Below are 26636 nucleotides of genomic sequence, written 5' to 3'. Positions count from 1 at the left end.
CAAAGTCGTGTCTATTTGTATATGTTTTAATTTTCAACAAGTAAAGTGAACAAAATTTTAAAAGCCGATGATGGGTGTAAAACGCACACTCTTAAAGTAAATCCATTTTATATCAATCAATATCTAAAAATACCACATTTCCAATACTAAATCAACAACCACGTGTACACATGATTCTTTAAATTACGATAGAGAGAAGCAGTCCACAGCTTTTTAGAAAGCTCAAACTTGTTGAGATAGTTAGATATGACGCAAAGGGGAAAGAAACTCAAAGATCGAATTTAATGTTTCTGGAACGTTATGGCCTTTTCGAACTTGTTGTTTTAAGATCTTCGATAGTCTCTATTATTTAGCGGCTTTTGAATGTGTCATTTGTGCATGTCCCACATATATCTGTTTTATCCATATAGGTTTTTTTTTGTTTTTAACTTACCTTTAACTGGGGAAAATCAAATTTACAGCATGAGATATGGTTTAGACGCTGTTTTTCCGAATATGAAAATAAGATGTGATATCGTTGCCAATAACACAAGCGTTCATCAAAAGGAATTGACAAAAATATAAATGTCAGTACAGGTCACCATACGACCTTCAACAAAATACCCGTACCGTAATTGTAAGCTCGAGCTGATTATGTCCATTTGTTCGGACTCTGTCTATTCGATGCTTACCCTTAAGATCTTTTTATTTATCGATGTACATGTTTTGTAAGTTGTGTCGTGGTGACATTGATAAAAATTTGCACAAAATACGAGAATCGTAAATTTGTCTTACCAGTTAAAGGAATGTATGTTTTAAAGTGATGATGATGACGTCACTATGTATACATTTAACCAGAAGTTGAACCCTAACCCTGTGTTGAGTTGAAAGGAAAAGTGTTGGTGAGCATCAAATACCCGAAACCGCATAACTACTATATAATGGTGAGTATTAAATACCCGAAACCTAATTACTAGTATATTATGGTGAGCATTTAATATGTGAAACCGCATTCTACCATAATAGTGAGCATTAAATGTGTGAACCACATTCTAATAAATTAATTGTGGCAGCAAAATGTTTATTTTGCATAGGGTTTATTCATGTTTGTTCTTTAGTGTAACATTTGCATCATTTATAAACAACAGATTATCTTTTAACTTAATCTGATCTTCATAATCTTTAAACAAAAAATACCCGAAGCGTAACCAGAGCGGCTTCCCATCTATCGAAGTTCTGAACAAACAAAGAGTTTCAATTTTGTATCCAACTTTTTAGCAACGCAGCAGCATGCTATGAAATATTGGTCAAACCATGAAAGTGTCAATATATTACTTCCGTGGTCAAACCATGAAAGTGTCAATATATTACTTCCATGGTCAAACCAATACGTTATATAAATGGTATACAATCAATTCAATACATAAATCTTCACATAAAACAGATACCACATTTTTTGCCAGCTCATGGGATATTGTTGGTCATGCGTGCTGTTTTCGTTCCGTATACTATAACAATCAGAAAACCAGGTTTAAAATGTTCTATATTTATCCCAAGATGTTTTTTTATTCCATTTGAAAGATAATAATCTGTTAAAAACTGGACAAAAACATGATAAAAGAACAACGTCTGTGTTGTTGCTCTTCATCTTGTTAATTTGCTGAAATATTAGGTGCAGTGCTGCTGCAACAAGACCGAGACAAGCCTTGGCATTGAAATAAGCGGTACTCTTTAATATTTATTAAAACATCATATTTGGAGATACATATGAGGGGGATGATAAATTATTTAAAATAAAATGTCAATCATTTCTGAAAATTCTGTCACTTGCTGCAACCATGCACAACTCCAAAAGATGTACAATGAGAAAGAAAAGGCGGCGCAAATAAACTGTTGCTAATGTTTTATTGTTTTGGTAATATTAATAACGCGTTAATTACAGGAATATAAGCTGAAATTTTTCTAAAAATATCTTTAATACAGAAAACAGGGGTCCATGTCCGAAGCGTCTTTGATCATACTTCAAAATACCAAATAGCTTTTAAGAGAAAATCTAAATATTTGATAACTTTATTAGATAAGATATTCAGTGCGGTATATATATTATAATATTGAAAAATTGCTGAATTTTGAGTTTCTGTTCTCTACTTAAGTTAGCCTCAGCCAAATGTTATGAGCTTATTACCACAAAACTCAGATCAAGTTCAAATTTGGGTAGCGTCACTTTTACCGTTCTTCAGTTATGTCCCTTTATAACTATATGATATGCAAGCGGGGGCATCATCTGTGTCCACATGTGGACACTATCCACATTTGTTTACATCTGTACTGCCTACTGGCGACTCAGTCCTGAGTGTAAATGTTCATTCAGTATGTTAAGAAAAAGATCAAAATTTATAAGGCCTATCTGGCCTAATTGATTTCTAAAATATATTTCATTGTACATGTTCAACATTTATCATTCATTTGTTTATTTCTTAATTTGTGTTACTTAACAGTAAATGCTAATTACTACACTTTCATACCATAACAAAACTGCCTTACTGTATTGGTATCACTTATATTTGTATCCATATAACAAAAAAAAACTGAAAAGAGAATACTTTTGCAATAGCGTTTTCATATTGAATACTAAAACTTTTTAGATATTTAGACATATTAAGTAGATGTTCATAATATCCACTTGACATTTTATCATATGACTTCTGTAGTTAGTTATGAGTCTTTGAAGCATGCTCACAAAGGTTCTTTTGTTGATATCATTTTCATACTGGTCAAAACTTTTTTTTTGCTTTGACCAGCTTTGGAGGAGATATTTTCAAAGAATTAATTAAAAATAACACAGAAATTCACTTTCTAGCTCATCTAGCCCCAATCATCATGTCAGGCATTGTCATTACTAAAAAAACATTTAATGTCTTCTAAACTGAGAAACAATTTCCACATTTAACCGAAATCTTTTACTTATGATACTGACAATCCCCCACAAAGTAATATAAATAGAACCATACAAATAGTAAGCAAATACATGTTCTCAGATAGCATCTCCCATATAAAAAAATCACATAAAGAAAAAAATGAACCTATTATGTGTTCCTCTCCTAGCTACAAAATGTATCCAAAATCAAAGATGTGGAACATATATATTCTATCATAATCATTTGGTAATTAATGCAATAAGTATCTCTTCCATGCCCGTGTTGAACATAAAAAACTAAATATTACATAAACAACACCCCTAATGCTCATGTTGGTTGTCATTGTGCAACACAGTTAATACATAGAAAACCTAAAACATAGAACTCCTTTTGTCATATAAAACACTGTCAAACATCCAATCATACTATCCACACTGATCTGTGTCCACACTTGTATAATATTATAATATATTCAAGATAGACTGTACACATACATAAAGAATAACAATTTAGACAAGATAATTTAATTATGACCTAGCTCTCAGAAACTTACTTCATTATATGGTAATTTTGAAATCTGAAAGTGTTCCAAATAGATTTAATAATCCGAAATATGCCATAGATTTATTGGATCTTCAAGTTTTTATACGAAAAACATGTCCCTCCCTTGTAGTTTACCAAATTCAAGACAAAACTGACCTCAAACATGGCGGTTTTAAATAGACATGAGTGACATAGCCTTTATTTGAATGTTTTATAGATCTGATTTACAATGAACTATGGATCCATGTTGGTCTCGTACAGATAAAGAGTTGGGGTTTTAAAGTTTTTTAAGTCAAGCTCGAGATGTAAAAGTCCAGCGCTGTAGATCTAAAGTCCATCGCTAAATATTTAAAGTCCACGCTGAAGATGTGGTCCAGCGCTGCAGATGTAAAGTCCAGCGCTGTATAGTTAAAGTCCAGCGATGCAAATGTAAAGTCTAGCGCCGTAGATATATTAAAAATGTAGCGCTTTACATCTACAACACTGGACTTAGATATATTATTATTATTATTATATAATTAGAATTATAAGTCCGTGTGTCTTTACACAACGATCTATTTTTCTTATCTAATCACAATCTGTTTAACTTGAAATGGCGTGTAATATGCTTCTAATTTTGTTTGGTAAGAGTACTCATAATTTGTAATGATTCTAATCTTTACTGTAAATATTAATCGTCTTAATCTGATATTATTGCTATATCTGTATTGCTACACAGTCCAGGAACCGTTCGCCCCGAATAGAATAAAATAGTTATAACGTTACGTAAAAATATTCGGCTTATTCATTTCAGTACATTCGTCCTTGTATAGTTACTAAAACTGACAAATTAATGCATTCAACTAGTTGGATCATACAAAAGATAAGGAAATATAGTTGTAATCGAACGTGAGTAATGTCAAGATGACTTCCGGCAAAACATTGTCAAGGGAAAGGTTAGTGTTTACTGCTTTCTTTCCGTTTTATTATCCGGATTATGTTCCTTTATTGTCACTTTCGATTTCCAAAAATCCCCTTTCTTTTTAGTTTACTTTTAATCATTGATTTTGTGATAATTCTAGTTGCCTTTGTCGGCGCAAAAGCCAGCTGTCCTGATGGATTTATTGCGAATGGACAATCCTGTTATATGGAGTTGAATATACCTTCGACATGGGCAGAGGCTTCCGTGAGATCTTAATTATATATATATTTTTGGCCTTTTTAACTTTTTTTTTATTCGAGCGTCACTGATGAGTCTTTTGTAGACGAAACGCGCGTCTGGCGAAAATACAAAATTTCAATCCTGGTGTCTATGATGAGTTTATTTACAACTACCAATTCTAATTAGATATCATAGAATTTCATGGATCAGATCCGTATTTCTACTTCTCGGTGGTCTCGTAGTAATATATTAACCTCTAATGCGAAAAGCAGTGGGTATAATCCTAGGCTAGGTTCAACAAAATACCTTGATGTTACAGCATTTACGAGTACAAGTAAAGACTGGTCGGCTCGAAATCAGAATGATGTGTCTAGGTATGGTGATTTTTCTCCTTGCTAACTTTTTTGTTAGGCAACACGTTAAAATGTGATTCAGCGAGTATGTCTACTAAATACTGGGTATATTCCTACGTCATTATCATGTTATCGTCATGAATATGCATGACTTGTTCCCAATTATGATTCCACATGCAGAAATATAATAAAATGTGATATTTCAGACCCAGATTATACAGCAATGTTTTTACAATGCTAAACAATTAAGGAATTGTCCTGTAATTTTAGCTTTTGCTTTAATGAACTTATTGATAAAGGTTGTTCAATATTCCGAATTCCCGTTAACGTTGTCGAGGGAATTCGGATTTTCATGATTTCGACATGTACTGATTAAGAGTTATGCCCATTAACATTATTTTAACAACTCCGTTTTTTTTTCTTCAGGATGATAATAAATAATCCACTTTTTAGTATCTTTTTGCATTTAAAAACAATATCATTGACCATATAGAATACATGTTTTATTTTGACAGAGTGGACATTTTCTTTTCAAGAGTTATATAAATGCTGCAGGCATGTGTGTGGCTATGATCACTAGATGGCCTCTTCTAGTAAACGTTATCCCCGCTTTTCCTTTATTCATAAACTACGTCAAAGGTAAACAGCCGCTCATAGGATGTGACAGTCCACAAATCTACAGTGTTGTAGGTGTAAAATATGGATTATAGCTATAAAAAAAACAAAAAAAACAGATCAAAACTGAAATGTACAACCAACTCAAAATCACACTTATTTCACGTTATAGCGATTAGCCCTTGCAAGATGTTAGTTATATGTAATAATTTTTTTTTCAATAGCATTAACTTTGAGTTCTTGTTCTTGGACAAAACTATACTGAGGATGGCAAAGTATACACTAAGTACGGACACACACATTTGATGTTGGTGTTTGTAGTAGGAATGGTAATATAACGTACGCCTATTTTAGTTTCAGATCGGCTATAAATCTCCATAACATTTATATTACAGTTTTATTGTACTCTTTTTGAGTCACATTTGCTTACGATAGATTCATCTGGAGAACAAAACATAGTTAGCAGTATGTTGTCAAGATTTCCTGGACGTATGTACGTTTTAGGGTTTTTCTATTTTATATAAAACATTCTTTTTTCTCCAAATACTTCAAAGATTTGAACTACTATACACATTTTGTATTTGCTCTATACAACTTCTGCCATCGTTTTAAATGAATATCAAGCGATGTAGATTTTGTTCGTTCGTGAATTAAGAACAAATACGCGTAAAACCTATGTAAGCGTGGTGAAATTTCCTCATTCGCAATGGCCATGAAACTTAGATATCAATAAAACTAAGAATTAAAAGTTCAGGTATATAAAGATAACTTTGTAAATGTACTAAAACTAAGATTGCAACTCAATCATGGAATGTAAGGCAGTTTTGCCATAGTCCGTTCTGTGTTAAATTCCTGACGTTTTGGTCTTTAAGCCCACCTGATTAAGGTTGGTAATAAAACACGTGAAATGCTGTCCTCGCAATGAAATAAATCGTACTACTACGGCGTCACTACCACGGGTCATGGCATAATAATCAGCTCGTTGATTGGCCATTATCAGGCAGAAGCAGAAGGCTACCACTGCTTGTTGGTCCGCTAAAAAGCTAATGCCTCGCAAATATATGATTTATTTGATACATTTAATAGGTATAATAAGTCGATGAATAATGCGATTGTACCTAACCGTAGGTTGCGACTCGTTTTGTCAGTTATAGTAACTAGATAAGATTTCGACAGTTCTGCTTATGCCTTTTTCCTCTTTATGATTAGTCTTTGGCTTCTCAAATTTCTGGTCTCAATCGTACCTGATGATGATTTTTATAAAATAAATGGGCTTACGTGCATTTTACAAGTTGTATAAATCAAATTCTTGTGAAAAGCTTATAAACTTGAGATTTTTTCGAACAGACTTCTGGATTGGCCTAACCGACATGTTTCAACCTGGTACTTGGATCTGGTCAACAACTAGGACGGCTCCTGTTTATTCGCACTGGGCTGTAGGTCAACCAAATGATTTTAATGGACAACAAAACTGTGCTGCTATGGATAGGAATCATATGTTCAACTGGACGGCTTCGTCATGCGAATCAAAGGCAGACTTTGTCTGTGAATCTTTGTAAGCAATACAGGTTTCAGTAAATTAAAATTAAATTAAATATTATTTTTATATACATATGCACATTCATGGCTCTACAATCAGTCGATACCTGCGGCTCTTTTCACAAAAAATCTTAAGAGTAAAAATACTCGAAAGTCATACACATTTCAGTATAACTTACGATCAATTTTAATCGTAAGATTTTTTTGTGAAAAGAGTCGCTGTATCTTGGCATTGCACCAGGACATGTGTTTCTCTGACTGTTAATGACGTCTTTACACTAAATTCATTGGATGTTGGATGTGTACTGATTGATGTTTTAGTCTTAGATGCTTGATTTTTTTTATTAGTTGTTATTGGCTTTGAACTAGCTGTCAGTAACTGCGAGTACTCTCAGATATGTACTTAGTGTCTTTTTGATGTGAGGATGTATAAGTACCCTGCCACGTCTACTCTGTGTTTTTTTGTTAGATGTATTTCTATTTGTATCCATCAGATGATTTAAGCCTTTTTTAACTGATTTTTATAGTTTGTTCTTGTGTTGTACTGTTACACCACTGTCCCAGGTTAGGGGAGGGTTGGCGCCTTCAAACTATTTAACCCCGCCACATTCTGTATGTGCCTGCCCCAAGTCAGGAGCCTGTAATTTAGTGGTTGTCGTTTGTTGCTGAGTAACATATTTGATTTTCGTTCATTATTTTGTACATACATTAGGCCGTTAGTTTTCTCGTTTGAATTGTTTTACATTTCGGGGCCTTTTATAGCTGACTATGCGGTATGGGCTTTGCTCATTGTTGAAGGCCGTACGGTGACCTATAGTTGTTAATTTCTGTGTCATTTGGTCTCTTGTGGAGAGTTGTCTCATTGGCAATCATGCCACATCTTCTTATTTTTATATTATAATCTCTTATTTCCAAAATTGTACATATGTATTAAATTTTTTTTCAACTGACAAGTTGAAAATGAAAATGACATTTTAAAAAAATTGGCAATTGTTCTAATGTGAAGGAATCATTATTGTTTGGAGATTTTCCCTTTTACTTTTCTTAAGAATGTTAAGAAATCATGAAAGTTGTTGAGATCCAAATCTCTTAACAATGATGATATTTTCTTGTTTGACATGTCAAGAAGTATTGAATGATATATACTCGGGGTAAATCCCCGTGATCATCCCCTTTTGTTACAATCAAAGAATGAAATTTCTTCAATTTTTTTTTGCGTAAATCCTATATTTTTCTCTTTGACTGAATGATATAAAGGGTGAGTACCCGGGGGTACGTATTTTTTTTATATGGATCTAAGTGGACTTTATTTGGGAGACCTCGTAACAGCAGCATGTTATAACCATTCCTAAGTCTTGTCCTTTATATGCTTACTCTTTTAAGGAACATTGGTCACCGAAGTTCTCATTTTTGTCAACACCCCAAAACACCATTTGTTGCTTAAAATATATAAAAATCTCTCATATTAGAAATTACGTTTGAACTTGTTTGTTACTTATGTTGAAAAGATCTTATTGCTTCTAATGTATTTTTAGAAGGAAAAAATAAGTACACGCTTTACAAAAATCGTAGACAATATTTATTAATCAATTCAAATATGTTTTTTCTTGTATTTTCAGAAAACAAGATGGGGGTTCAATTATTGGATAGAGTTATGTTGAATCAAGGAATTAACAAGTGTATCTAACACGATATCGTGATGAAATGATAAATTTATTAAAATAAAAGGAATTATAAGAATAATAATGTCATTTGTTTTACCTTTGTTGAACGACTTGAAATTTTTTACAAGATGCCACAGCTTATTACACGAAACAGGAGTGCTGAAAATATTGGAAGTCTGAAAAACATTTGAAATTCTTTAATGGAAATAATCCCAAAATGGAACAACAAGAGTGGACACACTGAAATGTCTCGCCTGTTTTAGTGTTCATAATTGAATTTATGTTGAAAGTTAAAAAAATAAGTTTATATAAGCTTTACATTAAATTAACATTTTAATGATGAATGAACATGAAGGCAAGGTGAGATAAACCCTATCAGACAAACCTGTAGGCCGTACAATCATTACATACACCAAATTTATTTAACATATATTGCCTAAAGTATCTTAGAAACAAACCTCATTGAGGAAACTGAACTTTGACCAATGAACCATAAAATGAGGTCAAGGTAAGATGACACCTGTCAGACAGACATATACACATAACATTCATTCCATACAGAAAATTTTATGAACTTATCACTTATCTGCCAGTTGGAAATGTGAACCTTACGATCATTCTATACACCAAATATAGAAGACCTATTGGTGATAGAATTTGAGATATGGACTTTATCATGAAAACTAAATCTTGTTCACTGATCCATTAAATGATGTCAAGGTCAAATGAAATATGTCTGACAGATATGTGAACCATGCAAGGTACGCACATGCCAAATAAAGTTATCATTTTACTCATAATAATTGAGAAAATCACATTACAAAAACCATACAGTTTTTTTTCCAAGTAGTTGCTGGACCAAGAAAATGAGGTCAAGGACAATGGACAGACGATGGATGCCAATTGATGGCAAAAGCTCACAATGGCAATTTTGGCCAGGTAAGCTTAAAAAGGAAGTGACTACTTAGCATTAAAAGCATGAAAGGGAAATACATCTTTGAATAAGTGATCTGATGATTTGAGTAATATTTGCATATTTGTAGATTTTGTTTTACAGTTCTTGACATTCTTAACGAAATATAATAGACCTTTAGTGAGCAAGCTCACATTACCATGGCCCCTATATAAATCATGATTTAAGACAGTAATATGGTCTTCTGCAAATCTATTGTTAGTAAATAGGACCTCGAACTAAGACATAGCGACTTGCAAAACAATAGCCAGGGATCTTCCTCTTCTTTCTGTTAATTTATGTAGCCACATATCCAAGTTAAGTTGCAATCCCATTGAATACATCCTGAAACCTATGTTCAAATTTTAGTCTTTTTTAGTTACCTTGACCTTAGGCTTAAATATAGGTCTGTAATGCTTTTACATTCATGTTGAGTAACATGTTTTTAGAAAAAACAGCATCATAAAATCACATGGGATACACTTTTGGCTAATAAATCACAGGCAAATATAGCAACAACATTTGAGTAAATAAAATAGCATTATACAAATTTTTTTTTTGAAACATTAAGTCAAATGACTACTAAAAGCAAACTTTGAAATTTCTTATGAAATAATTTTTCATCTAGATTTAAGGTTCATCAGAAGGGATTGACAAATATGGCCATTTTTTTTTTTATTTCCTCTTGAGTACAGACAAACCTGTGCACAAGGAAAAGTTTTAAGGCATTGCAGAAACTGGATAAATATTTGTCAATTCCTTGAGATGAACCTGAAAGACCCCCCCCCCCCCCCACCCCCCCCCCCCCCAAAAAAAAACTAAAATTATCTTCAATCTTTGATCAAAATATTGTAAAAAGTCATATTTTCATATTATCTATTTATCTATTTATGTTGCTGTGCTAAAATATTTTTTACTTATCTCAATACTTATCTTATTTCATATGTATCAAAAATCAGTAAATGTGATTCTGTTGTGCAAACAAAATTTCAAAAGTTCTTCAATCTGTACATATTCAGCCAATTAATCTTTATGAAGGGACTGGAGTGAACTGTATTCTATGTTAAACATTCATGCATGCATGAGTGACCTTATTTTAACATTTTCACACCTTCCAATGTTTTTGTTAATCACGGTTTAGTAATGATCCCTTAAAAGGTTTTATTATGTATTATCATTATTAATGTTATTTAAAGATTTTTTATAAAATAATCTATTTCAATGTAAGTAATCAGCAGTTAAATAATAAAATACATTCCATACACCAAACATAGTTGACCAATTACTTATAGCATCTGAGAAGAAGACCAAACAACAGAAACTTAACATTGACCAATGAACCATGAAAATAAGCTCAAGGTCAGATGAAACCTGTCAGACAGACGTGCACACCTTACAATCATTCCATACACCACATATAGTTGACCTATAACTTATAGTATCTGAGAAGAGGACCAAACAAGAGCAACTTAACATTGACCAATGAACCATGAAAATGAGGTCAAGGACAAATGACACCTGCCAGACAGACATGTACACCTTACAATCATTCCATACACCAAATATAGTTGACCTATTGCTTATAGTATTAGAAAAACAGACCAAAACACAAAAACTTAACATTGACCAATGAACCATGAAAATGAGGTCAAGGACAAATGACACCTGCCAGTCAGACATGTACACCTTACAATCATTCCATACACCAAATATAGTTGACCTATTGCTTATAGTATTAGAAAAACAGACCAAAACACAAAAACTTAACATTGACCAATGAACCATGAAAATAGGTCAAGGACAAATGACAACTGCCAGACAGACATGTACACCTTACAATCATTCCATACACCAAATATAGTTGACCAATGGCTTATAGTATTAGAAAAACAGACCAAAACACAAAAACTTAACATTGACCAATGAACCGTGAAAATGAGGTCAAGGTCAGATGAAACCTGCCAGACTGACATGTATCCCTTATAATCATTCCATACACCACATATAGCTGACCTACTGCGTGTAGTATCTGAGAAACGGACCTAATCACGTAACTTTAACCTTGATCACTGATCCATGAAATGAGGCTGAGGTCAGGTGAACCCTGTCTGATGGACATGTAGACGTTGCAAGGAACCCATATACCAAATATAGTTATCCTATTACTCATAATAAGTGAGAAATTTACATAACAAAAAAACTAAACTTTTTTTTCAAGCAGTCGCTGAACCATGAAAATAAGGTCAAGGACATTGAATATATGACAGACGGAAAGTTCGTAACATAAGGTATCTGCATACAAAGTATGAAGCATCCAGGTCTTCTACCTTCTGAAATATAAAGCTTTATACAAATAGTTTACGCCGCCGTCGCCGCCGCCGCCGGATAGTAATACCTATGTCTCACTTTCTGCGACTTTCGTCGCAGGCGAGACAAAAATGAAAAAACAATTTGTACTTCTTTCTGTCTGTGACTTTTCAAGTATTGATATCAAAGTAAGATGGCAAGGGTAAGAGTTACATGTATCAGATTCACAAAGCCGAAATGACAAACGTGGTTAAAGTCCCGGATATTACATTCTTGTTATCTCCGAAAAGTTCAATTCAAATATGTGTCGGACTTTAAAAAAAAAAAAGATAAATGACTTACTTTATAGTGGGTCGTTATAGCTTCATTTACTAATATTCACACTCGGGTTTAACTTTACCGGTGTAATAAGTAAGCATACTGTTAAAACAAATTCACTTATTATTATTTTGTTTATTAAGTTCATCAACCTATGTTGAAGAGGTTTCTTGATCTCAAATATTTTGTCCTCGTGCATCACTTAAGAGAAATTATTATTATCTTTCGAAATGTACAACAGACTTAATGCAGTCAAACATTTCAAGACACTTAGTTTTATTATACTTCATGTCAAAATGCCAGATTTTGATTGGTTAATACGAGGGAGACAATTTACTCTATCCTATAGCAAATACTCTATTACCCTTCACGGAGACGCTTGCTCAAGTGTGCGTTTTGATAAATACGAATGATTGTTATGTACAAGACGACACATTTTATTACTTTGAATTTGAAATTTAATAGACAGTAATAACAAAACATTCAGTATAATAAATTAAATAACACATATCTGAGAGGGTGATAGAGCAGATTGTTACCCCTCGAAAAGACATTGTCAACCTTGGCTTCGCCTCAGTTGACAATGTTTTCTCGGGGTAACAATCTGCTCTATCCCCCTCTCAGCTATGTGTTATTTATATACTAGTAGCTTTATTTTTCTAGTGCTGAATTTAAGTCCAAGAGAGATACAGGTATATATTTAAGGCGTGTGAAACCATTTCTGAATAATGCACATGATATTAAAGGGAAAGGTTATGACGTCATTGTTCAATGAAAATCCAAAGCTTTCAAAAATGTACTGTTTTTATCGAGATCGTATGTTGCCTTATTTGACTTATTTCACATTGCACTTCATCTTGAGATTTGTTTTATTTGACACGCATTCCTTCAATGACCTTTATCCGGTAGCTCCACTGGTTTCCTGCAATGACCATCATCAGGTAAGCTTCACTGGGTTCCTGCAATGACCTTCATCAGGTAAGCTTTACTTAGTTCCAGCAATGGCCTTCATCAAGTTATCTCCATTTGACAACCAGATATATAAAACTTTATATAGTAACAAACCAAATGGACTTAAATAAAACCAACGTTGTCTTTGTCAGATGCGGCAGACATAGTTAAAGTACAATTACACCACTAATAAACTAAAGATTCCAATTCATATATATGTCCTTCAAATCTTTATAGATGAATAAAAAAAAACCAACCATTATCTCTATTTTACAATTAAAGAATAAGTTAATATTGACCAATAATAAACATGGCTTAAAATAATTTCGTAGAAACTAAGAAATAGAAAATTACACATTGTATTTGCCTGTCCCAAGCCAGGGACCAGTAACAAAGTGGTTGTCGTTGGTTGCTGCCTTTTTACTCATCGTTACAGTATAAATCAGACCGTTTATTTTCTTTTTTTTATTGCATCACATTTTGTCATTCTGGTGCTTTTTACAACCTTCTATACGCTATGTTCATTGTTGAAGGTCGTACGATGGACTGTAATTGTTCACATCTTTGTCTTTTCGTCTATATATATGGATAGTTGACTCATTGGCAATCATTTCACATCTTCCGATTTATATACATACTGGAGATTTATAAGCCATATAGAATAAATTGACTAGTTTCCGTGTAAACGCATAGGGGCTTTGTTGCGTCGAGAAGAATTTGGTTAATAAACAATATATTAAAACATTAGATTTTGAAAGAGCACACCATATGAACAAACTATAAACATCAGTTGGATGAGGTTTACTCATCAGATCGGCACTTAATACATATAATCCTTAAAAAAAAAGAGGCAAAAATACAATGTACTCATAGTCACTGAAATCCAGTTCAAAGCTATAGACTGGTCCCCGGTCGTTCTTTGACAAGTTTGACAATAATATTTGTATTTTCCGAAAGATTACTGAATATTTTACGGAGAGAAGCATCCTAGTGCAAGGCTTATTCTAACTTATAATAAAACATATTTCCCAGAGTTTTTCAATTAGTGCACATCCAATTGGTGTAGTGTAAAAGACGTTATAAACAGTCTGAAAAAATCATGGATATTTCTCTCATATCATGATAGAGTAGGAAACACAACAAAATCAAAAGTTTGACAAACATGTCAATCATAAAAGGTTTTGTTTCGTTAATCCTAGAACAAAACGGAAAAGAACAATAGGTTTTCATTGCTTTCAAATATCGGGCAAAGTTACATTTTTTGGTTATTTAAAATGGATGTCTGGTATATGGAACATTTGGTATCATTACATAGTACAAATTGAATTAGATTATTCTTGTTGAAGTATCTATATTCAAACCAGACTGAGTATTCTTTAACAAAAATCCCCTACTAACAAGTTTGAATGAAGCGGGGTTTATTCAGTAAGCAATGTCTCTAATTCGAAATACATGTAGATGAAATCTGAACCTCTTATTTCTACGTGATGTTATTTATACTGTGACATATTTTTTTCTTTTTTTTTTACGATAATGTCGATAATTTACAGTTTCAGGGCAGCTTTGACTGTATGATTATGCTACACATGATGTTTAAAAAAAATTTGTGTCTGAGTCTTATGAAGTGCAAGAACATCGGACGCCATTCCCCGGTTTATTCTGAACAACATATAAATCATAAAACTCTATTAAAATAATTATGTATAAAAATGTCACATAACCATGATAACCATGACATAACCATTATAATTCTACATAAATCATGTGAATAAACATCAAGAATTACAACATAGATAATGGAACTGTCTATCATGAAGATAACCAAAATATCTTTTGAAATAAAATGCAGGTTTTGATGAGGAATTTTGCAATAATTTAAACAAACGCGTGAAGACGTTTTACAAAAAAATCGTGAATGATACTGATTTCCGTGAACTCGACACGTGATACGGTTTATGATAATTCAATAGGCAATTTCTTGTCCCGTGAGCACGACACGTGATACTGTTTATGATGATGACGCTCTGTACCAAAACGACACGTGAACTGTCGAGAGAGAAGACATATACCTATGGCGCGGAATCAAGGTCATAATTATTGATTTTAGCATATGTTGAATTCATTTTAGCATATGCTTAATTCAATATTTATGACCTTTATTCCGCGTCTATATTTCTGTATATGCTTAATGGAATTTAGCATATGTTGAAATCATTCAAGCATATACTAAAATCAATAATAATGACCTTGATTCCGCGCCATATATATCATAGACTAAGATTTGAAATTGAGAATCACGGGAAATGGGGAATATGTCAAAGAGACAACAACCCGACCAAAGAACAAAGTAATGAACATAGAGAAGTTCTCGCTCGGACACACACTCCATTATCTTGTATATTATAAGAGCATAAACCTGAAGCAGGGGGAGGCACTCTACTGTCTCCACACAGCACTAAAGACAAACTCTGTAAAAAATAAACTTGATTGAGAACGGAAATGGGGAATATGTCAAAAAGACAACAACCCTTGTAAAGTACTATACAAATCATCGAAGAGATCAACAACGTCTATATCAGAATTGTGGCCATCTACCTCTGATTTATCTGTATTCAAATAACTTCATTCTTTGGCGATACGTTCGATGTAGTAAGATAGATACATATCGTTTGAAAGTCTGCTGAAAATAAATTTCTTGTAGCTAGTGCTTCTGAAAATAGATATTACAATCACACGTTGTTGTAAATAGATATTCTAAAATAGGACTGAATGAAAATATACAACTGTGAATAAAAGAAGATGTCGGGTATACATTTGTAACTATGTCTATCTGACAGAAACTTTGTCAAATTCAAAGTAAAATCATGAAAAACCTACTACATTAAGACATCAATGATGCAGTGTAAATTATGTCTCTCCCTCTATATATATAGGATGTCAAGACTAAAGATAAATTTCAAATCTCAAATAATTTTGATGTTGAGAAAAAGAGAAAATTAACAATTCGTGATTATCAGTAGAAACATGTTCTCCGGCTTTCTATCATAAAACTTTGCGTTGTTTCTTCTTAACATACATGTATAACTTTCTTTAGGTAGTTTTAAAAATATTGTGACTTATGCCGACCTTCACCAGTAGAATGTTTAGGTTGAAAGATAAGAGTTAAGAAATGGCTTCTATCCACAGTCTACTGATTTGTTTCGTGGTGAATATTATCAGTAACGGTAAGAGTATACCTTAGTTTCATCTATAAATGAGCAGGAAACCAGAAAATAATACTTCATCAATTAAATAAAGTTTTCAATTGAAAAAAAATAATAATGACATCAACAAAAGGATTTGTGCACATTACCATCTAAAACCAGACATTTTCAAGAAGCTGAACCGAAGCATTTTTTAAAACTTTTGAGCGTCTATTGTGTCATTGTCATTGTATAATGTGATATCAGAACAATATATATGGCACACCGTTTCATTTGTAGCTAATGGAGATTGCCCGGATGGATTTCTCGTCCACAGGGAATCATGTTATAAAGAATTTGGAATAAGAGCTACTTGGGCTGAAGCGTCTGTAAGTCTATATATATGCAATCCTTTTATACATCATACATTATTAAGAGCTACTTTGGCTGAAGCGTCTGTAAGTCTGTATACAATCCTTTTATCCATCATACATTATTAAGAGCTACTTTGGCTAAAGCGTCTGTAAATCTGTATACAATCCCTTTATACATCATACATATTTTTCTTCTTTTTTCCGAGTTACAGTTATAGCTTATTGCTCTCAGCAAAGTGAAAGATAAAACCCTATTTTCCTTCTATGGTTTTAAAATTAGACTTTAAACTTCATCGATCTCTCACATTATGGGAACTGTAGAGATTTTTGGAACCGCTTAAACTCCACAGGTGATGTAACAACACGGTGATGATAAGACAAAAGTAAGACTTGGAATATCAACTACCTTTTGACATTATATTTCTTCCCTTTTTTGTGCAGCATAGTTATTGTTAACAATCCAAAACATCGAGATTGTTCGTTGACTCTAGGCTTAGCAAAACTATGGCCTACAAGTATAAGTTCCACTGTGTATCGATTAATATAAACACGCAGAATACAATCGTAATTGACTACATTTTAGTAAGTTTAACGCATTAAAATTCACATAAAATAGTAAAATGCACATAATAACATAAGTCTCAGACTCGCTTTGTTTTACTTGTTTTATGTCCAAAATTCTATAAAAATGCCAATACTGTGTACAGTAAAACAAGAATATTATCTTCTGCAAGAATTGAACCGCAGGAGGAAAATGAGCTGAGCTTATATATGATAAATATTTCAACCACAGAGTATAAAAGAAATACGGAATAGAAAAGTTAAAGTAATATTATAGACTATTGTTATTCTGAATATTACAAATGTTTAACATTTCAGATGATATGCAAAGTTTATGGTGGGTATTTAGCAAACATCGATACTGACCAAGAACAAATTTACGTTGCAAGCTACTTAGCAAGGTTAGGAAAAGGCAAGTAAGCTTAACACATCTATGAAGACATGGGTTCAAGGTTTTTTAATCATACAAGCTTAAAAGTGTGTTTTTTACGAGAACGGCTTACAATTTGTTCAGTATTAAAGTTGAAAAAATAACATTTCATTTTTTTTATAGGTACACAGACTACAAGCTACAATGTAATGACATTAAGATATCGGGGAGTTCCAATGACATTCTCAAAAATCGATTTTGTGTAAATCTTGCTTATTTTTTTTCTAATTTGAACGCATGGAGCCTGTGAAATCCGAAAAATCAAGAAAAAAACAGTTCTTTTGCTAGGAGCTTTCATTTCATATCTTGTTATACTTTTTGCGTGTTTTTTTTATATCAACTATCATGTTTATTAGCTGTGAGCTTTTACTATCATTTGGCGTCCGTCGTATGTCGTCGTCGTCCGTCGTCGTCGTTCGTTAACTTTTTCAAAGATCATCTCCTCTGAAACAACTCAACTTGGCAATAACTATCAATAGGGAATCTAGTGTAAAAATTTTGTGCAATGACCCCGCCTGCAGACAAACATGGCCGACATGGCTAAAATAGAACATAGGGGTAATTTTTGTCTATTATCTTGAAAATGGCTATAGATAGGGAAATCTGACCGGGGCAGAATGTTAAGAATGCTGAGATTTTCATAAAGTATATCGACATCAAAACTGTTAGACGACATCTAAAAGGAGTCGTTGTCCTTAAACGACGAGTTTTACTAGTTTTTGTCATTTTCACGCGGCCTTTTAGCTCACAAATTATGATAAATAGACAGAAACTTTAAAAAGCAAAAATTATCAGCAAGACAAGATCTACAAATAAGTCAGACGATCGAAATCGTCGGTCGACACCTTATTGAAGTTATTGCCCTTTAATGACCATTTTTGCCAATTTTTGCCTATTATCTTGAAAACTATAATAGTTAGATAGAAACTCTAATTAGTAAAAAATGTTCAGCAAGATCTACATATAACCCAATATGGCCGAAATCTTACGTCAACTTGTTATTGGAGTTATTGCTCTTATATGATAATTTTTGTCATTTTTTTTCCATTGTTTTCCTATTATCTTAGAAACTAATATATAGGTAAATAGAAACTTTAAAAATGAAAAATGATCAGTAGGATAAGATTTACAAATACGACAACATGACTGAAATTTTCGTTAACTCTTAATATAGTTATTTCCCTATAATGCTGATTTTTACTAAAAAGTGGCCATTGTTGAAGATTCAGGAGAGCGAAACAGGCACTTTAGAGCCTTCTAGGTAGATTGATATACATCATAAAAGCCCACCATAAAAAACTTGAGGCTTTAAAGAGCCTGTGTTGCTTAACTGGGTTTATGTGCATCTTCAACAATGGTCACTTTCCAGCATTGCAGACTAGAATATAATTCATGACTAAAATCTCTTTTTGGTTATGGGAGCTACCATTTGATTTTTAGGGGGGGGGGCTAGGATGAAATTTGAAAAAAAGGCAGGACAGGACTTTTGAGTAAAAAAAAGGCAGGATGAGCAACTTTGCAAAAAAAAAAGGCAGGATGACAATTTATGTAAAAAAAGTCAGGATAAACTAATAAAAAAAGGCAGGACCGAATAGAGTGAAAAATAAAAAAACAGGACAGAGATTACAACTAAAAAAAATGCAGGACAAATTTTTTCATCCTAGCCTCCCCCCCCCCCCCCCCCCCCCCCCCCAATAAAAATTAAATGGTAGCTCCCTAATCGTGTTCTGCTGATGATTTGTAATGATAACAGTAAATTGATTTCTCTCTATCTTCTATAATGTTTGCCCAAAATGAAAAAAAAAAAACATTAATTTTAGAGCAATAACTCCTATAAGGAGTCTACCTACCATTTCGTCTATGTTGACCTTTTTGCTGTTTGCAAATTTACTCTATCAAACAAAATGTTCACTTAAAATGAAGAGAAATTGTAAAAATCATTATTAAAGGACGATAACTTCTTGAGTCTTGACTAACAATTTCGGCCATGTTGACGTATTTGTAGATTTTGTCCTACTTATCATTTTTTGCTTTTCAAAGTTTCCATTTGTCTATTATGGTTTTTAAGACACAAGGGCAAAACCGCACAAGCATGGTAAAAATCGTCAGTTAAGGGCAATAACTCCTACAAGGAGTTGACATACGATTTGGGTCATGTTGGCTTATTAGTTGATCTCGTCTTGCTGATCATTTTTGTTATTTTGACTTCTATCTATCTAATACATTTTTCAAGATCTATGGCAAAAAACTCCAAAAAAAAAAAAAAAACTTGCGGCTCTAAAGAGCCTGTGTCGCTCACCTAGATCTTTGTGCATATTCAACAAAGGACATTCTCCAACATTGTAGACGAGAATAGAATTCATGACCAAACATCTCTTTTTTTGTTGATCTTGTATTGCTGGTCGTTTTGTCTGTTTAATTTCTCTCTATCTTCTTTAGTTTTTGCTCAAAACACTAGAGGATAAAAACAAATCCTCATTTAAGGGAAATCACTTCTATAAAGAGCGACAGTATACTAACTATATCAGCAAAGTTTGACTTGTTTGTAGATCTTGCCTTGCTGATCATTTTTGTTATTCAAAGTTTTTATTGATCTATTTCAATTTTTAATATATAAGGCAAAACGCCAAAAATAATGGAAAAAATAGTCATTAAAGGGCAATGTCGTCGGAAGATTTCCTTCATATTGTCTTAATTGTAGATCTTGTCTTGCTGCTTATTTTTGCTTATTTAAGTTTCTATCTATCTATTATAAATTTTAAGATATAAGGCAAAAACGCCAAAAATTGGTAAAAATCGTCATCAAAGGACAATAACTCTAATAAGGAGTGGACAGACGATTTCGACCATGCAGACTTATTTGTGAATCTTGTCTTGCTGATAATTTTTGCACCTTAAAGTTTTTCTCTATCTATTTCAGTTCTCCAGAAAATAGGCAAAAATGAAAAAAAAAAATTGGTAAAATTTGTCATTTAAGGGTGATAACTCCTATAAGAAGTCCCCTGACAGTTTTGACGTAAACGGACAATTGGTAGAGATCAACATTCTGAACATTTGAGCCCCTGTCAGATTTTCTCTATTTATAACGGTTTTCAAAATAATAAACAAAACTTGCATTTTACCCCTACGTTCTATTCATAGCCATGTCGGCCATCTTGGTTGGCAGGCAGGGTCATCGGACATTTTTTTAAAACTAGATACCCCAATGATGATTGTGGCCAAGTTTGGTTAAATTTGGTCCAGTAGTTTCAGAGGAGAAGATTTTTAAAAAGTTATCGGACGACGACGGACGCCAAGTGATGAGAAAAGCTCACTTGGCCCAGAGGTCTAGTTGAGCTAAAAAGTAATTTAAGGGTGCTACTTTTAAGAGTTGACCAACGATTTCAGAAATATCATCTTATTAATAGATCTCGTTCGTGGATCATTTTTGCTATTTAAAGTTTCTATCTATCTTTTAGAGCTTTAAAAAGATAAAAGACAAAAACTAAAAATAAAAGTGAAATTCGTAATTAAAGGGCAATAACTCCAGTAAGGGGTCGACTGACAATTCCGGCCATCTGATTTATTTGTACCTGTAGATTTTTTCTTGCTGATCAATTTTGCTGTTTAAAGTTTATATCTATCTTTAATTGTTTTCAAGATAATAGGCAGAAATGAAAAAGAAAATGGTTAAATTAGTCTTTTAAGGGCAATAACACTATAAGTCAGTTGACAGTTTTGAGGTAAATAGACAGTAGTAAGATCTCAACATTCTGAATATTTCTGTCTGTGTAAAATTTCTCTACTTAACAGACAAAATTTGCGTTTAACACTTATGTTCTAATTTAGCCATGTTGGTTGGCAGACAGGGTCATCAGACACATTTTTAAAACTAAATACACAAATGATGATTTTTGCCAAGTTTGGTTCCAATTTGCCCAATAGTTATTATTGAAAAAAGAATGTTTTTATGACGTTTGCATGTTTCAACTAATTTAGATTCATTCACACCTGGAAAGTTTTGGTTAGGAGGATCTGATATTCAGACGGAGGGAATATGGGTATGGACACATGGTAACGATCAATTTGTCTTCACTAATTGGCAGATAGGAGAACCAAGTAATAGTCAAGGCAAAGAGAATTGTGTGGAGTTTGATTTTTCTACTAACTTCAAATGGAATGACAATGACTGTCAAAATAGACTTAACTTTCTGTGTGAACTACCGTAAGTATCAATACTAAAATTACTAAACTTTCAATGTGAACTACCTTAAGTATCAACACTAAACTTTCTGTGTGAACTATCGTAAGGATCAATACTAAACTTTCTGTGTGAACTACTGTAAGTATCAACACTAAACTTTCTGTGTGAACTACCATAAGGGTCAATACTAAACTTTCTGTGTGAACTACTGTGAGTATCAATACTAAACTTTCTGTGTGAACTACCATAAGGGTCAATACTAAACTTTCTGTGTGAACTAATGTAAGTATCAATACTAAACTTTCCATGTGAACTGCCGTTAGGATCAATACTAAACTTTCTGTGTGAACTACCATAAGGATCAATACTAAACTTTTTGTGTGAGCTATCGTAGGATCAATATTAAACTTTCTGTGTGAACTAACGTAGGATCAATATTAAACTTTTTGTGTGAGCTATCGTAGGATCAATATTAAACTTTTTGTGTGAGCTATCGTAGGATCAATATTAAACTCTTTGCGAGAACAACTGTAAGGATCAATACTAAACTTTCTGTGTGAACTATCGTAAGGATCAATACTAAACTTTCTGTGTGAACTACTGTAAGTATCAATACTAAACTTTCTGTGTGAACTATCGTAAGGATCAATACTAAACTTTCTGTGTGAACTACCATAAGGATTTTCTGTGTGAACTTCCATAAGTATCAATACTAAACTTTCTGTGTGAACTACTATAAGTATCAATACTAAACTTTCTGTGTGAACTACTGTAAGTATCAATACTAAACTTTCTGTGTGAACTACTGTAAGTATCAATACTAAACTTTCTGTGTGAACTACTGTAAGGATAAAATTGAGAATGGAAATGGGGAATGTGTCAAAGAGACAACAACCCAACCAAAGAGCAGAAAACAGCACAAGGCCACCAATGGTGATCAACACTAAACTTTCTGTGTGCACTTTGATAGTATCAACACTCAAGTTTATGTGTGAACTACCATTGTGTGAACTACTGTAAGTATCAATACTAAACTTTCTGTGCGACCTACCATAAGTAATAATGTTCAACTTTCAGTATGAACTCATGTAAGTATCAATATTCATCTTTCTTTATTATAAAACTTAATTAGTTTAAAAGATATCTTTAAAACTTGATAAGATATCTTGAAAATGGAATAAATATAAAAATGGCTTGAGATATACTAAGGGGGGGTCTAATGGAAATTTTGGGGTTGGTTATTTAAGTAGCTAATGTGCAATTTATCTTACCGACTATCTTAAAATGTGGCATTTAGACTAGTGGCCTATCAAAGTGATCAAGTCCTCAATATTAAGAACATTCTACCATTGGTCTATACAAAAACAAATGCCAACAATAACAACTTGTTAGCCTTAATGTGTTTTCTGCATTTATTTTCAGTTGTTCATCATCAATTTCTTCATCTGTTATTTGGGTGAAATTTTTCAGATTTTTCTTCAGCATCATGTTGTTTTTATAAAGCTACTTACTGTATATTAAAATAAAACATGCCCTTTGACCCCATATTAAATACACAGGGTCTCCACGAGTTTGCTTTTAACCAATGATATTCCTAGAAATGTATAGGAGGTAAGATAAATGCATATACATATGTCCACAGTTGGAAAGCTAAGATGTTATTAATATATTTGTAAATAAAAAAAAAAATAAATGTGGATAGTGTCCACATGTGTCCACAGATGATGCCCCCCTTGCATATCATAAAGTTATAAAGGGACATAACTGAAGAACGGTAAAAGTGACGCTACCCAAATTTGAACTTGATCTGAGTTTTGTGGTAATAAGCATTGTGTGTAAGTCTCATAACATTTGGTTTAGGCTAACTTAAGTAGAGAACAGAAACTAAAAATTCTGCAATTTTTCTATTTGTAAACACGCATAACTCTAGAACGGTTGTGTATTAGTTTTATAACATTTGGTTGAGACAAACTAAAGTAAGAGAACGGAAACGAAAAATTCAGCAATTTTTATGTTTATAAAGGGACATAACTCAAGAATGGTAAAAGTGTCACCACCAAATTTTGTACTTAATCTGTATTATGTAGTAATAAGCATTGTGTATAAGTTTCATAACATTTGGTTGAGGCAAACTAAAGTTAGAAAACAGAAACAAATAAAAATTTGTACTTGATCTTAATTTTGTGGTAATGAATATTTTTCATAATGTTTGGTTGGGGCAAACTTAAGTTACAGGATGGAAACTAAAAAGTTTTCAATCTTTCGATTTATAAAGGGGCATAACTCAATAATGGTTAAAGTGACACTACCCAAATTCAACTTGATCTGTGTTTTATCAGTGGAAGTCAAAATTAAACATTGCATTGTATAAAGCATTGATTGTAGTTGATTCAAATATAATCATGGACAAAGGAAGATAACTCCAATTTTAAAAATAAATTGCTTCGATGAGCGCAGCTGGATACAACCGCAGATGTCCAACCCTGAAAAGTTGGGCCAAAATGGACACAATATTCACGCTTGATACAGGTCTGAATTTAGATTGTAACTAAATTTTTGACACATAATAGGTTTCTGACACAGAATAACTGTAGTCAAAGAACTTCAAATTGGTTATATGATTTGAATTATATTCAATTTATTGCTTTTGTGCAATACACTATGCTGTTGAATATTAACCCCCAAATTCTTTCCCTCAAGATATGGTCAGTATCTCAATTCAAATTTCTAATGCAGTTTGCAACCAAAATTACCCATTTAAATACATAATAAAAATTTTAAAATATAAAATGACATACATAGTCATGGCTAAAATTAATATTAATTAATAGTAACTGCTAAAAATAAATTGACAGCTAATCACCTCAAGACAATCATCATTTCTTAATACATAATTTACAAGCAGTGTAAGGGAGGTAATCAAATAGTGTTCTTTAATTTGAATTGGATTACCTCCCTTACACTGCTTTTAAATTGTCTCAATTGTCCTTAAGCCGGAAAAACCCTTGTTTTTCCCCTTTATTTGCCCCTAATTACTAAATGGCTTGAGCCATAACCCCCTAAAGTCAATCCTAACCATCCCTTTGTTGTATGGAAGTTTGTGGTATAATTTCTTACACTTTAACACAAGTTATTGTCTGGAAACTACAAAAATGCTTATTTGGGCCCCTTTTTTGGCCCCTAATTCCTAAACAGTTGGGACCATAACCCCCAATCCCAACCTTCCTTTAGTGGTTATAAACCTTGTGTTAAAATTTTATTGATTTCTATTAACTTATACTAAAGTTATTATCTGGAAACCATCTGTCTTCGTAAGACGCTGACGACGACGACGACAACGTGATACCAATATACGACCAAAAAATTTATAATTTTTGCGGTCGTATAATTACTTGATATTTAGAAGAAAATAAAAATTTTGCAATTTTTCCATTTATATAGGGGCATAACTCTAAAGTGACGCCACCAAAATTCAAACTTGATCTGTGTTTTGTGGTAATAAGTATTGTTTATAAGTTTCATAACATTTGGTTGAGGTAAACTTAAGTTAGAGAACGGAAACTAAAAATTTTACAATTTTTCCATTTATAAAGGGGCATAACTCTAGAACGGTTAAAGTGACGCCCCCAAAATTCAAATTTTGTCTGTGTTTTGTTGTAATAAGCCTTGTTTATAAGTTTCATAACATTTGGTTGAGGCAAACTTAAGTTAGAAAACAGAAACTAAAAATTTTGCAATTTTTCCATTTATAAAGGGGCATAACTCTAGAACGGTTAATGTGACGCCACCAAAATTCAAACGTGATCTGTGTTTTGTGTTAATAAGCATTGTGTATAAGTTTTATAACATTTGGTTGAGGCAAACTCAAGTTAGAGAACGGAAACCAATTTTGGGACGTACAGATGTACGTACAGACGGACAAGGGTAAAACTTAATGCCCTCACCGCTACAGCGGGGGCATAAAAAAACAAACAAATTGGGTGCCAAACATCAATCAATCAATCAAAAATAACAATTGATCACCATGCAGATATTGGTAAATTTCATTGACTTGGCTTTATTAGTGATTTTCATATTATAATTTTACAGGTCAAACCAAGCACAGATAATTGGATGATGGTGATATTTAAACCTTACAGTGAACAGTTCAAGCCAGCCAATGGATGTATGTTTGCAATTTTTATATGAAAACACTATTGAAATAAAACGTTATACAAGTACTACATTGAAAATTTTATATACATGATGTAAATTTATAAAAACCGTCCTTAAAGTTATAAATAACGAATATTTGATTTTTGTTCTACAATTATTTGAATAAAGTAAACTGACAATACCTATTATAAAAGTCTACATGGGCAGTACATTTATTCTAGATTCACTTCTGGCATTGAGTAATGAAGAGCTATTTACATCCATATTCATTTAAAAACATAGATTTATTCAGGTTAGTCTGAAAAAAGAGTATGTCAAAGCTGGTTTAAACTAATACCTTTGGAGAATTGGGATATATCTTGTCTCTCTAGGTCTTTGCTTATGTGTCCTTTTAATTTTAGTTTATTAGACAGAAGTGTTTATGATACTTGTCAATTGAGCTCAAAAGAAATGTACCAGCCATGAAAAACT

The 26636-nt window shown here is 32.7% G+C and overlaps 1 long non-coding RNA gene across 1 annotated transcript; it reads left to right on the top strand.

The window, feature by feature from the left end:
- The first annotated feature begins 4122 nt into the window (after nucleotides 1-4122).
- On the top strand, nucleotides 4123-6920 carry LOC127736009 (uncharacterized). The gene is made up of 4 exons (XR_007998686.1): nucleotides 4123-4375; nucleotides 4502-4605; nucleotides 5945-6042; nucleotides 6897-6920. It is a non-coding gene; the product is annotated as an uncharacterized LOC127736009 (long non-coding RNA).
- Nucleotides 6921-26636: the final 19716 nt, after the last annotated feature.

The sequence above is a fragment of the Mytilus californianus genome, unplaced genomic scaffold (genome assembly GCF_021869535.1).
Source record: "Mytilus californianus isolate M0D057914Y unplaced genomic scaffold, xbMytCali1.0.p SCAF_3, whole genome shotgun sequence".
Classification (NCBI taxonomy): Eukaryota; Metazoa; Mollusca; class Bivalvia; order Mytilida; family Mytilidae; genus Mytilus; species Mytilus californianus.
Note: the sequence above shows the minus strand (reverse complement) of the source record. Positions and strands in the feature narration are given on the sequence as shown.